This window comes from Trichomycterus rosablanca, chromosome 5 (assembly GCF_030014385.1).
Source record: "Trichomycterus rosablanca isolate fTriRos1 chromosome 5, fTriRos1.hap1, whole genome shotgun sequence".
Taxonomy (NCBI): Eukaryota; Metazoa; Chordata; class Actinopteri; order Siluriformes; family Trichomycteridae; genus Trichomycterus; species Trichomycterus rosablanca.
The window spans coordinates 37,240,994-37,251,482 of record NC_085992.1 but is presented as its reverse complement, the minus strand read 5'-3'; the positions used below and the strand labels follow the sequence as shown (position 1 = coordinate 37,251,482).

Genomic DNA, 10,489 nt, shown 5'->3' with positions numbered 1-10,489 from the left:
TGCACACAACATTATGGGTGACATACCAGAGTTCAAAAGAGGACAAATTGTTGGTGCACGTCTTGCTGGCGCATCTGTGACCAAGACAGCAAGTCTTTGTGATGTATCAAGAGCCACGGTATCCAGGGTAATGTCAGCATACCACCAAGAAGGACAAACCACATCCAACAGGATTAACTGTGGACGCAAGAGGAAGCTGTCTGAAAGGGATGTTCGGGTGCTAACCCGGATTGTATCCAAAAAACATAAAACCACGGCTGCCCAAATCACGGCAGAATTAAATGTGCACCTCAACTCTCCTGTTTCCACCAGAACTGTCCATCGGGAGCTCCACAGGGTCAATATACACGGCCGGGCTGCTATAGCCAAACCTTTGGTCACTCGTGCCAATGCCAAACGTCGGTTTCAATGGTGCAAGGAGCGCAAATCTTGGGCTGTGGACAATGTGAAACATGTATTGTTCTCTGATGAGTCCACCTTTACTGTTTTCCCCACATCCGGGAGAGTTACGGTGTGGAGAAGGCCCAAAGAAGCGTACCACCCAGACTGTTGCATGCCCAGAGTGAAGCATGGGGGTGGATCAGTGATGGTTTGGGCTGCCATATCATGGCATTCCCTTGGCCCAATACTTGTGCTAGATGGGCGCGTCACTGCCAAGGACTACCGAACCATTCTGGAGGACCATGTGCATCCAATGGCGGTGCCGTGTATCAGGATGACAATGCACCAATACACACAGCAAGACTGGTGAAAGATTGGTTTGATGAACATGAAAGTGAAGTTGAACATCTCCCATGGCCTGCACAGTCACCAGATCTAAATATTATTGAGCCACTTTGGGGTGTTTTGGAGAAGCGAGTCAGGAAACGTTTTCCTCCACCAGCATCACGTAGTGACCTGGCCACTATCCTGCAAGAAGAATGGCTTAAAATCCCTCTGACCACTGTGCAGGACTTGTACATGTCATTTCCAAGACGAATTGACGCTGTATTGGCCGCAAAAGGAGGCCCTACACCATACTAATAAATTATTGTGTTCTAAAACCAGGTGTTTCAGTTATTTTGTCCAACCCCTGTACATATAATCACTACAGGAGACAATATCAATTGATTCAGTATACAGTATAAATTAATACAGTACATTAACTGATTCAGTAGACATTGAATTTTAGTACAGTATGTTGGGATAGTACATACTGTATTGGTATAGTATACTCAGGTAGTACATATACTGCTTCCAAAAATTTACATATCTATACAATATATTGGGATGTACATATATTGCTGCAGATGACAGTGAATATTGGTATAGTATATTGATATAGTACATATTGGTACAGTTTATTGATAGAGAACATACACTGATGCAGAAAACAGTACATATTAGTAGAGTGTATTGATTATAGTATATATACTGCTACAGAAGACACATCGGATTATGAATTGTGTTATCAGGGGCTAGTCTGCTACAGGCAACACGAGACAGAGAGCATTGTAAAAAGCTGACCCATCAGTGCAGCCAGCCATTACAAAGCGTGACTGTGTATTTATGTGATGTGACATATACTGCTACAGAAGACAGTAAATATCATTTCACTGTACTGATACAGAATATTTACTGTTATAGAAGACAGTACATATTAATGTAATGTAGTGGGATAGAACGTATACTGTTACAGACGTCATTACATATTGATATAGTATACTGGGATAGTGCAGATACTGCTACAGAATACAGTACATATTGGTTCAGTATATTGATATAGTACATATACCGCTACAGAGGAGAGTACAGTATGTGTATATGTACTGGGATAGTATATATACTGCTATACTGCGACAGAATACAGTACATATTGGTTCAGTATATTGATATAGTACACATACTGCTACAGAAGACAGCACATATTAGTACAGCATATTAATATAGTACACATTCTGCTACAGAATACAGTACATATTGGTTCAGTATATTAATATGGTACACATACTGCAACAGAAGACAGCACATTTTAGTACAGCATATTGATATAGTACATATACTGCTACAAAGGACAGTAAAGTATGTGTACTTGGATAGTACACTTACTGGGTACACACTGTGATAGTACTGTAATAGTACATATACTGCTATACAGCTACAAAATACAGTACATTTGGTTCAGTATATCAATATAGTACACATACTGCGACAAAAGACAGTACATATTGGTTCAGTGTATTGATAAAGTACTTACACTACTACAGAAGACATCACATATTGGTACAGTATAATAATATAGTACATATACTGCTATACTGGTACAGAATGCAGTACGTATTGGTTCATTATATTGATATAGTACACATACTGCTACAGAAGACAACACATATTAGTACAGTATATTGATATAGTACACATACTGCTACAACAGACAGTACATATTAGAATCAGAATCAGAATCAGAATACTTTATTGATCCCAGAGGGAAATTGCAGACAGTATATTGATTAGTACAGTATATTGATATAGTACACATACTGCTACAACAGACAGTACATATTGGTACAGTATGTTGATATAGTACACATACTGCTACAACAGACAGTACATATTGGTACAGTATGTTGATATAGTACACATACTGCTACAAAAGACAGTACATATTGGTACAGTATGTTGATATAGTACACATACTGCTACAATAGACAGTACATATTGGTACAGTATGTTGATATATTACATATACTATTACAGACTACAGTACATATTGGTTCAGTGTATTGATATAGTACACATACAGAAGACAGCACATATTAGTACAGTATATTGATATAGTCCATACTGTATACTACTACAGAAGACAGTACATATTGGTTCAGTATACAGTACACTGGTATGTCACAGTATATACTGGTGCAGAACATGGTGCATCCATGGACCCTCTTCAGTTTGCTTACCAGCCTGGCGTTGGGGTGGATGATGCCATCATCCATCTGTTACACGGAGCTCTTTCTCACCTGGAGAAACCTGGGAGCACTGTGAGAATCACCTTCTTCGATTTCTCCAGTGCTTTTAACACAATACAGCCGGGGCTCCTGAAGGACAAACTGGATCATGTTGGAGTGGACAGTCACCTGTCCAATTGGATACTGGACTACCTCAGCAACCGACCACAGTATGTGAGGGCACGGGACTGTGTGTCTGATATGGTGGTCAGCAGCACAGGGGCCCCTCAGGGAACGGTCTTGGCACCATTCCTCTTCACCCTGTACACGGCTGACTTCATGTACAGATCACCGGACTGTCACCTCCAGAAGTTCTCTGATGACTCAGCAATTGTCGGACTTATAAACAATGACGAGGACAGCGAGTACAGAGGACTGATTCAGGACTTCGTGGACTGGTGTCTGCAGAATCACCTCCAGTTAAACGTGGGAAAGACCAAAGAACTGGTGGTGGATTTCCGCAGGTGCAGATCCACCTTGCCACCGGTGAACATCCAGGGAATGGACATTGAGAGAGTGGACTCTTATAAGTACCTGGGTGTTCATCTAAACAACAAACTGGACTGGTCAGTTAACACTAACGCACTTTATAAAAAAGGTCAGAGTAGACTCTACCTACTCAGGAGACTGAGGTCATTTGGAGTGCGGGGGGCACTCCTGAGGACTTTCTTTGATACAGTGGTGGCATCAGCCATCTTTTACGGAGTGGTATGCTGGGGCAGTAGCATCTCTACAACGGACAGGAAGAGACTGAACAAACTTATTAAGAGGGCCGGCTCTGTCCTGGGGAGCCCCTTAGACCCAGTGCAGGTGGTGGGAGACAGAAGGATGTTAGCCAAGCTGGCATCCATGCTGGAGAATGACTCCCACCCCATGCATGACACTCTGGCAGCACTGGGCAGCTCCTTCAGTGATAGACTGCTTCACCCTAAATGTGGGAAGGAGCGGTACCGCAGGTCCTTCCTTCCTGCTGCTGTTAGATTATACAACCAGCACTGCTCCAGATAGATCACACACACACTTTAAATCATTATTCATTACAATGTGCAATATTCTCACGTGCAGTTATTTGTAAATATTTGTAAATATTTTTCAGAGTTTTTCTGACTTTTTATTATTATTGTTATACATTGTACTATTTTTATTTTTTATTGTCTATTTTTTGTACTGAGTGCTGTACTATCCCTTTGCTGCTGCAACAATGTGAATTTCCACATTGTGGGACTAATAAAGGATTATCTTATCTTATCTTAATATAGTATATTGCTATAGTATGTAGTGTATGGTGGTAAATAAGACGCTGTTCAACTATATAATCACACTATAAAAGTGTATCATGGTAATCAAAGACTGTTTTGTGAATGTCACATTTGAAATCAACGTAGTCTAGGTTCGGGCAGATCACACAGACTGTTGAACCAGCTTCCTCTGTAAGAACACACACACACACACACACACACACACACACACACACACACACACACACACACACACACACACACACACACACACACACACACACACACACACACACACACACAGAGAGAGAGAGAGAGAGAGAGAGAGAGAGTGGTGTCTCACCGGATGGGCTGCCTACTCACAGTCCGACCTAAAACTACCATCTAAATATCTTCATTTAAAACAGCTTGCGCTGGTATTAAAGGAATCTACGGCGACGACTGGATGTTTTACATCACTGTAAGTGCTGTTTAATTAGTACGCTAATTGATTGTAATGTTAATTTGTGGTTTATAATCGCAGTTAAGCCACTGACTATGCTGAGTGACTGGGAGTGCCTGACTGCTCTCATGTCTAATGTCAAATCCCGAGCATTAGCTAGCGGTTTAAGTACGAATGCTAGGTCAGAGCTTAATTTAGCAATGTGCAGACAGTGAGATCTACTTACTGAGCACCAGCTAGGTTAGTTAACGTTAGTACGAGCACTGTAAACTAGTAACTGATAGAACTGGCTAAGCGAGAAGCTAGCAGATTTGGCTAGCCAGCTTGTTAGCCGCAATGCAATTCGTTCTGCCAGACTTGTTGGTTGATTGTGGTTACTTAGTTACTAGCACAGGATGTACCACTGACTTTGGGTGGAATTAAAGAAGGCAGGCTGCACTGTTTGTGGAAGTTATACTAAATTAATTTAATGTGTTCTTGGCTAAGTAAACATATTATCAGGGTAGGCTATAAAACCGTTCCCTAATTGGTAATTTAACTCAAAGCTGACTAGCCAACTAGATATATACCTATACATTGTTAAACCTTACATATCAACAACACTTTCCTGTTTATTTCATGTTTTATTCACGTTTGAATGTCTAATGCTGGTTGCCTGCAGACGTAAACAAGATCCACATGTTCTGTCTTCTTATATTAAATGAATTCTGCATATGGATGCATAGAAGATGTGGACACAGTTTTTACTCAAAGTCGAAATCATTTAATAAGCAAATTACACATAACAGAGCAAAGTTAGTTTAAGCACGTGTATCCATGTAACAACAACAACTGGCTGCTTTGGTTATACTGGTGCATAGTTAAATGGTGATGCAGTTCTGCAGTAGTCACTGTTATCTAACAGTTGTCTCTTTAAATTGGTGGATGATGATCTTATCTGGGTGGCACGGTGGCTCGGTGGGTGGCTCTGTTGCCTTACAGCAAGAAGGTCCTGGGTTTGATCCCCAGGCGAGGTGGTCCGGGTCCTATCTGTGTGGAGTTTGCATGTTCTCTCCGTGTCTGCGAGGGTTTCCTCCCACAGTCCAAAAACATGAGATTAATTGGAGACACTGAATTGCCCTGTAGGTGAATGGGTGTGTGTGTATGTGTGTCTGCCCTGCGATGGACTGGCATTTGACCTTTTTTCCATTCTGATTTGTGCTGTCATATGAGAAGCCTTTCTAACTTTAACACCTGGTCGTTTTACGCATCCTTAGTACCGGGATATTATTGAAATAATACACCGAATATTAGTTTTTGCAGCATTGTGTCTGTGTTAGTTCATTCCTTTTAGCATACTGTCTTTATTTCTCAATTCTTCCAATTAAAATACAATTTAAAAATGCTCCATTTATCTTTAATAAGAATCAAGTCAAGAGATTGGCTAGGCCTAGCACCTTCACCCTCTGTTGAGCAATCTTGAGTCTATACGCTCTTTTGCATATTGTGCCTCTGGTTTTCTTCACTGAGGAGTTTTCACCGCTGTATTATTACTGCTGTATTTTGGTCATCCTTTAACTCTTTTTGAGTTACTGCTCTGGAAGTACATTAAACAGAAAACGTAAAAGTGTTCCTCATTTTTGAATGTCTTAAACCTGTTCACCCTCTCGAGGTTAAAGACTGCAAGTCGAGACTGCTGTGCCAACAATGCTGTTCTACTAGATGTGATGGGATGTGGCATGTTTGCACCAAAAATGTCCAGAACTTACAATGGGCTTTATCACAGACTGGACTGAATAATGAAGAACTTATTTTTTTGCTAGTTATAACTTTCAGTTCAGTTTATAGATTTTTTTTATAAAATTTTGTGTTTGTATGATTTGTGTAAATCCTATTTATTTAAAGTATCCTCCAGGCCACCCAAGAAGAATGAAGGTCCCTGCTGAGTCTGGTTCCTCTTAAGGTTTCTTCCTGTAATTTTAAGTGAGTTTTTTCTTGCCACTGTCGCCCTCAGCTTGCTTAATAGGGGTTTTTGGTCTGTTGGTCCTGGATTCTGTAAAGTTGCTTTGAGACAATGTCCATTGTAAAATGCGCTACAGTGCCTTGCAAAAGTATTCAGCCCCCTTGAACTTTTCAACCTTTTGCCACATTTCAGGCTTCAAACATAACGATATGAAATTGTAATTTTTTGTGAAGAATCAACAACAAGTGGGACACAATCGTGAAGTAGAACGAAATTTATTGGATATTTTAAACTTTTTTTAGAAATAAAAAACTAAAAAGTGGGGCGTGCAATATTATTCAGCCCCTTTACTTTCAGTGCAGCAAACTCACTCCAGAAGTTCAGTGAGGATCTCTGAATGATCCAATGTTGACCTAAATGACTGATGGTGATAAATAGAATCCACCTGTGTGTAATCAAGTCTCCGTATAAATGCACCTGCTCTGTGACAGTCTCAGAGTTCTGTTTAAAGCGCAGAGAGCATCATGAAGACCAAGGAACACACCAGGCAGGTCCGAGATACTGTTGTGGAGAAGTTTAAAGCCGGATTTGGATACAAAAAGATTTCCCAAGCTTTAAACATCTCAAGGAGCACTGTGCAAGCGATCATATTGAAATGGAAGGAGTATCAGACCACTGCAAATCTACCAAGACCCGGCCGTCCCTCTAAACTTTCAGCTCAAACAAGGAGAAGACTGATCCGAGATGCAGCCAAGAGGCCCATGATCACTCTGAATGAACTGCAGAGATCTACAGCTGAGGTGGGAGACTCTGTCCATAGGACACAATCAGTCGTACACTGCACAAATCTGGCCTTTATGGAAGAGTGGCAAGAAGAAAGCCATTTCTCAAAGATATCTATAAAAAGTCACCTGGGAGACACACCAAACATGTGGAAGAAGGTGCTCTGGTCAGATGAAACCAAAATCGAACTTTTTGGCCACAATGCAAAACGTTATGTTTGGCGTAAAAGCAACACAGCTCATCACCCTGAACACACCATCCCCACTGTCAAACATGGTGGTGGCAGCATCATGGTTTGGGCCTGCTTTTCTTCAGCAGGGACAGGGAAGATGGTTAAAATTGATGGGAAGATGGATGGAGCCAAATACAGGACCATTCTGGAAGAAAACCTGTTGCAGTCTGCAAAAGACCTGAGACTGGGACGGAGATTTATCTTCCAACAAGACAATGATCCAAAACATAAAGCAAAATCTACAATGGAATGGTTCACAAATAAACGTATCCAGGTGTTAGAATGGCCAAGTCAAAGTCCAGACCTGAATCCCATCGAGAATCTGTGGAAAGAGCTGAAAACTGCTGTTCACAAACGCTCTCCATCCAACCTCACTGAGCTCGAGCTGTTTTGCAAGAAAGAATGGGCAAAAATGTCTGTCTCTCGATGTGCAAAACTGATAGAGACATACCCCAAGCGACTTGCAGCTGTAATCGCAGCAAAAGGTGGCGCTACAAAGTATTAACGCAAGGGGGCTGAATAATATTGCACGCCCCACTTTTCAGTTTTTTATTTCTAAAAAAAGTTTAAAATATCCAATAAATTTCGTTCCACTTCACGATTGTGTCCCGCTTGTTGTTGATTCTTCACAAAAAATTACAATTTCATATCTTTATGTTTAAAGCCTGAAATGTGGCAAAAGGTTGAAAAGTTCAAGGGGGCTGAATACTTTTGCAAGGCACTGTATATAAATACATTTGACTTGACTTATACATATTGAGTACCACAGTTGCATTAAGAGATTATTAACACAAACAGTGCATTTAACAGTGCTTTCTCAGCTCTACAGTCCAGATAAAGAGGACATAAACAAACAGGTCCTTTAATTCTTTCTCTGAACAGTCAGGTCAATATTCAGTTTTGACATGCTTCCTGTTTTTGCACTACCAGTAGCGTTGTTTTTTTTTTGCTTGCTGTTAGGAGTAGAGTCAGTTATAGGCGTTGAAAATGTAAACAGCATCACATACAAAAAGTCTGAAATACAGTTCTCATGTACATTTGTGTGTGGTGTACCTCTGAATTTAGTTCATTTAAGTAAAAAAAAAAAAACAATAGATAACCAGCATTGTATGTTTGTATCATTACAGATAGTGGAAGACTTGTTTCTGTTTGTCTTTTTTAAGTGGAGTTAAAATAATCCTAACCTATCAAGAACTTTTGTTGCATAAGATTTGTTACAAAAGAGGGCAATTCCAGAGTTGTGACAGGTAAACATGTATTGATTTGCGAAGTGTTTTACTGCCTACACAACCTCAGCATCAATAAGACAGTTTGCACATTGTGCCATGTGACCTTTTAGAGATAATTCAGGTTTTATTTTAAAAAGTACCATATTGCAGACATATGGATGAGTTTATCAGTATTCGTGACGTGGCTTCACATGGATTGAGTCAGTGGTATTACCACATGCTGGGATCTTTACTAAACACACATAATAAAAGAAAATTAAATAAACACGAAGCATAGTTTTAATAATAATACTGTTTGTATACCATCCAGAAATCTACTGTTATGTGACATTTTATTGATGAAGATTTGACATTCTGCAGAAGGCTTTTGGAAACACTGTCCTATGTAAATATAAAGGTACAAGCACCTGTCAAAGGTGCAAATTAGTATGTACTGCAATATGCAAATGATTAATGCACCAATGCAACACTTAGTATTGGGTTTAAAGAAGTGGAGAAAGTGGCTTTTAATGGTGCAGTATAGCACAGGAATTATGATTGTTTCCAAGTCCAGCAATACATTTTTCTCTTTAATACATTTCTGTACAAGGACCCTAATTGCATATTTCACATCAGTCACACTAAATGTATGTTAAAGGGGCAGTTAAGTAAGCTTACTGACAGTGGCAATCATCTTGGAAGAACATTTTAAAGTTAGAGCTTAAAATAAACCAACCATTCATGAATATAAAACTGAGGACTCACATATGAAGATAAATAAAACAAAAATGAAACAAGAAAGACTATGACTTGGAAAAATATATAAATAAATAAAAAACTTCAATGATCCTGCCATGAATGTAACCAATGTGTTAACATGGCGTTAAACCATAAAATACACAAACAAACAAAATTGCTTAAAATAAAAAGTGTGTATGTCCCAGAAAATCATACTTGGTTATAGAAGTATGCAGAAAATAGGCTTGATTGCTGTAGAAATCAAAACCTTATTTTAGTATCACAGTGAAATTAAAGGTAAATCCAGTAATGTTATGGCAACAGTTTGGGAAAGATCCTTTGCTGTAACAGCATGACTATGCCTTTGTGTACAAAGCAAGACCTTTAAAGACATGGTTTCACAAGTTTCTTATGAAGGAATTCTAGTAGCCTACACAGAGCCCTGACTTTAACCCCATTTATCACCTTTGGGATAATTTGGAACATTGATTCTAAGTCAGCATCTGTGCCTGAACGAAAAAGACTGTTTTGACTGAATTGCATAAATTCCCAAAGACTTGTGGCAAAGCTTTCCAAAATAGTGAGGACTGGTCTAGTTGTTTTGGGTGTAGGGACTCCACATAAATACTCATGGTTTTGAAATGGGATGTCCAGCAAGCTCGTGGTCAGGTATCCACATAGGTTTGGCCAGACAGTCTAGATCAGGGTTTTTCAAACTTTTTTTCAAGCCACCCACATTTTGTCCATGATGTTTTTACGTGACCCAGGCAACACAAACACTGCATCCTACTGTCTCTGTACAGTCTGGTCCCACTATGATTTACAAGATGTAGCATAAAGCCTCCACAAGGGGGTGTTTGCGTATATGTTTATTTAATTATTATTATTTTTCTCTGAGACCCATTTTTTTCGGCTCATG

The 10,489-nt window shown here is 39.7% G+C and overlaps 1 protein-coding gene across 7 annotated transcripts in view; it reads left to right on the top strand.

The window, feature by feature from the left end:
- The first annotated feature begins 4,569 nt into the window (after positions 1-4,569).
- The window catches only part of klc1a (kinesin light chain 1a), a 50,350-nt gene continuing 44,430 nt past the window's right edge, over positions 4,570-10,489 (top strand). For all 7 annotated transcript variants that reach the window (XM_062996107.1, XM_062996103.1, XM_062996108.1 and 4 more), the window contains exon 1: positions 4,570-4,685. The gene's annotated coding sequence lies outside the window, so the exon portion shown is untranslated. The remainder of the gene's footprint in view (positions 4,686-10,489) is intronic.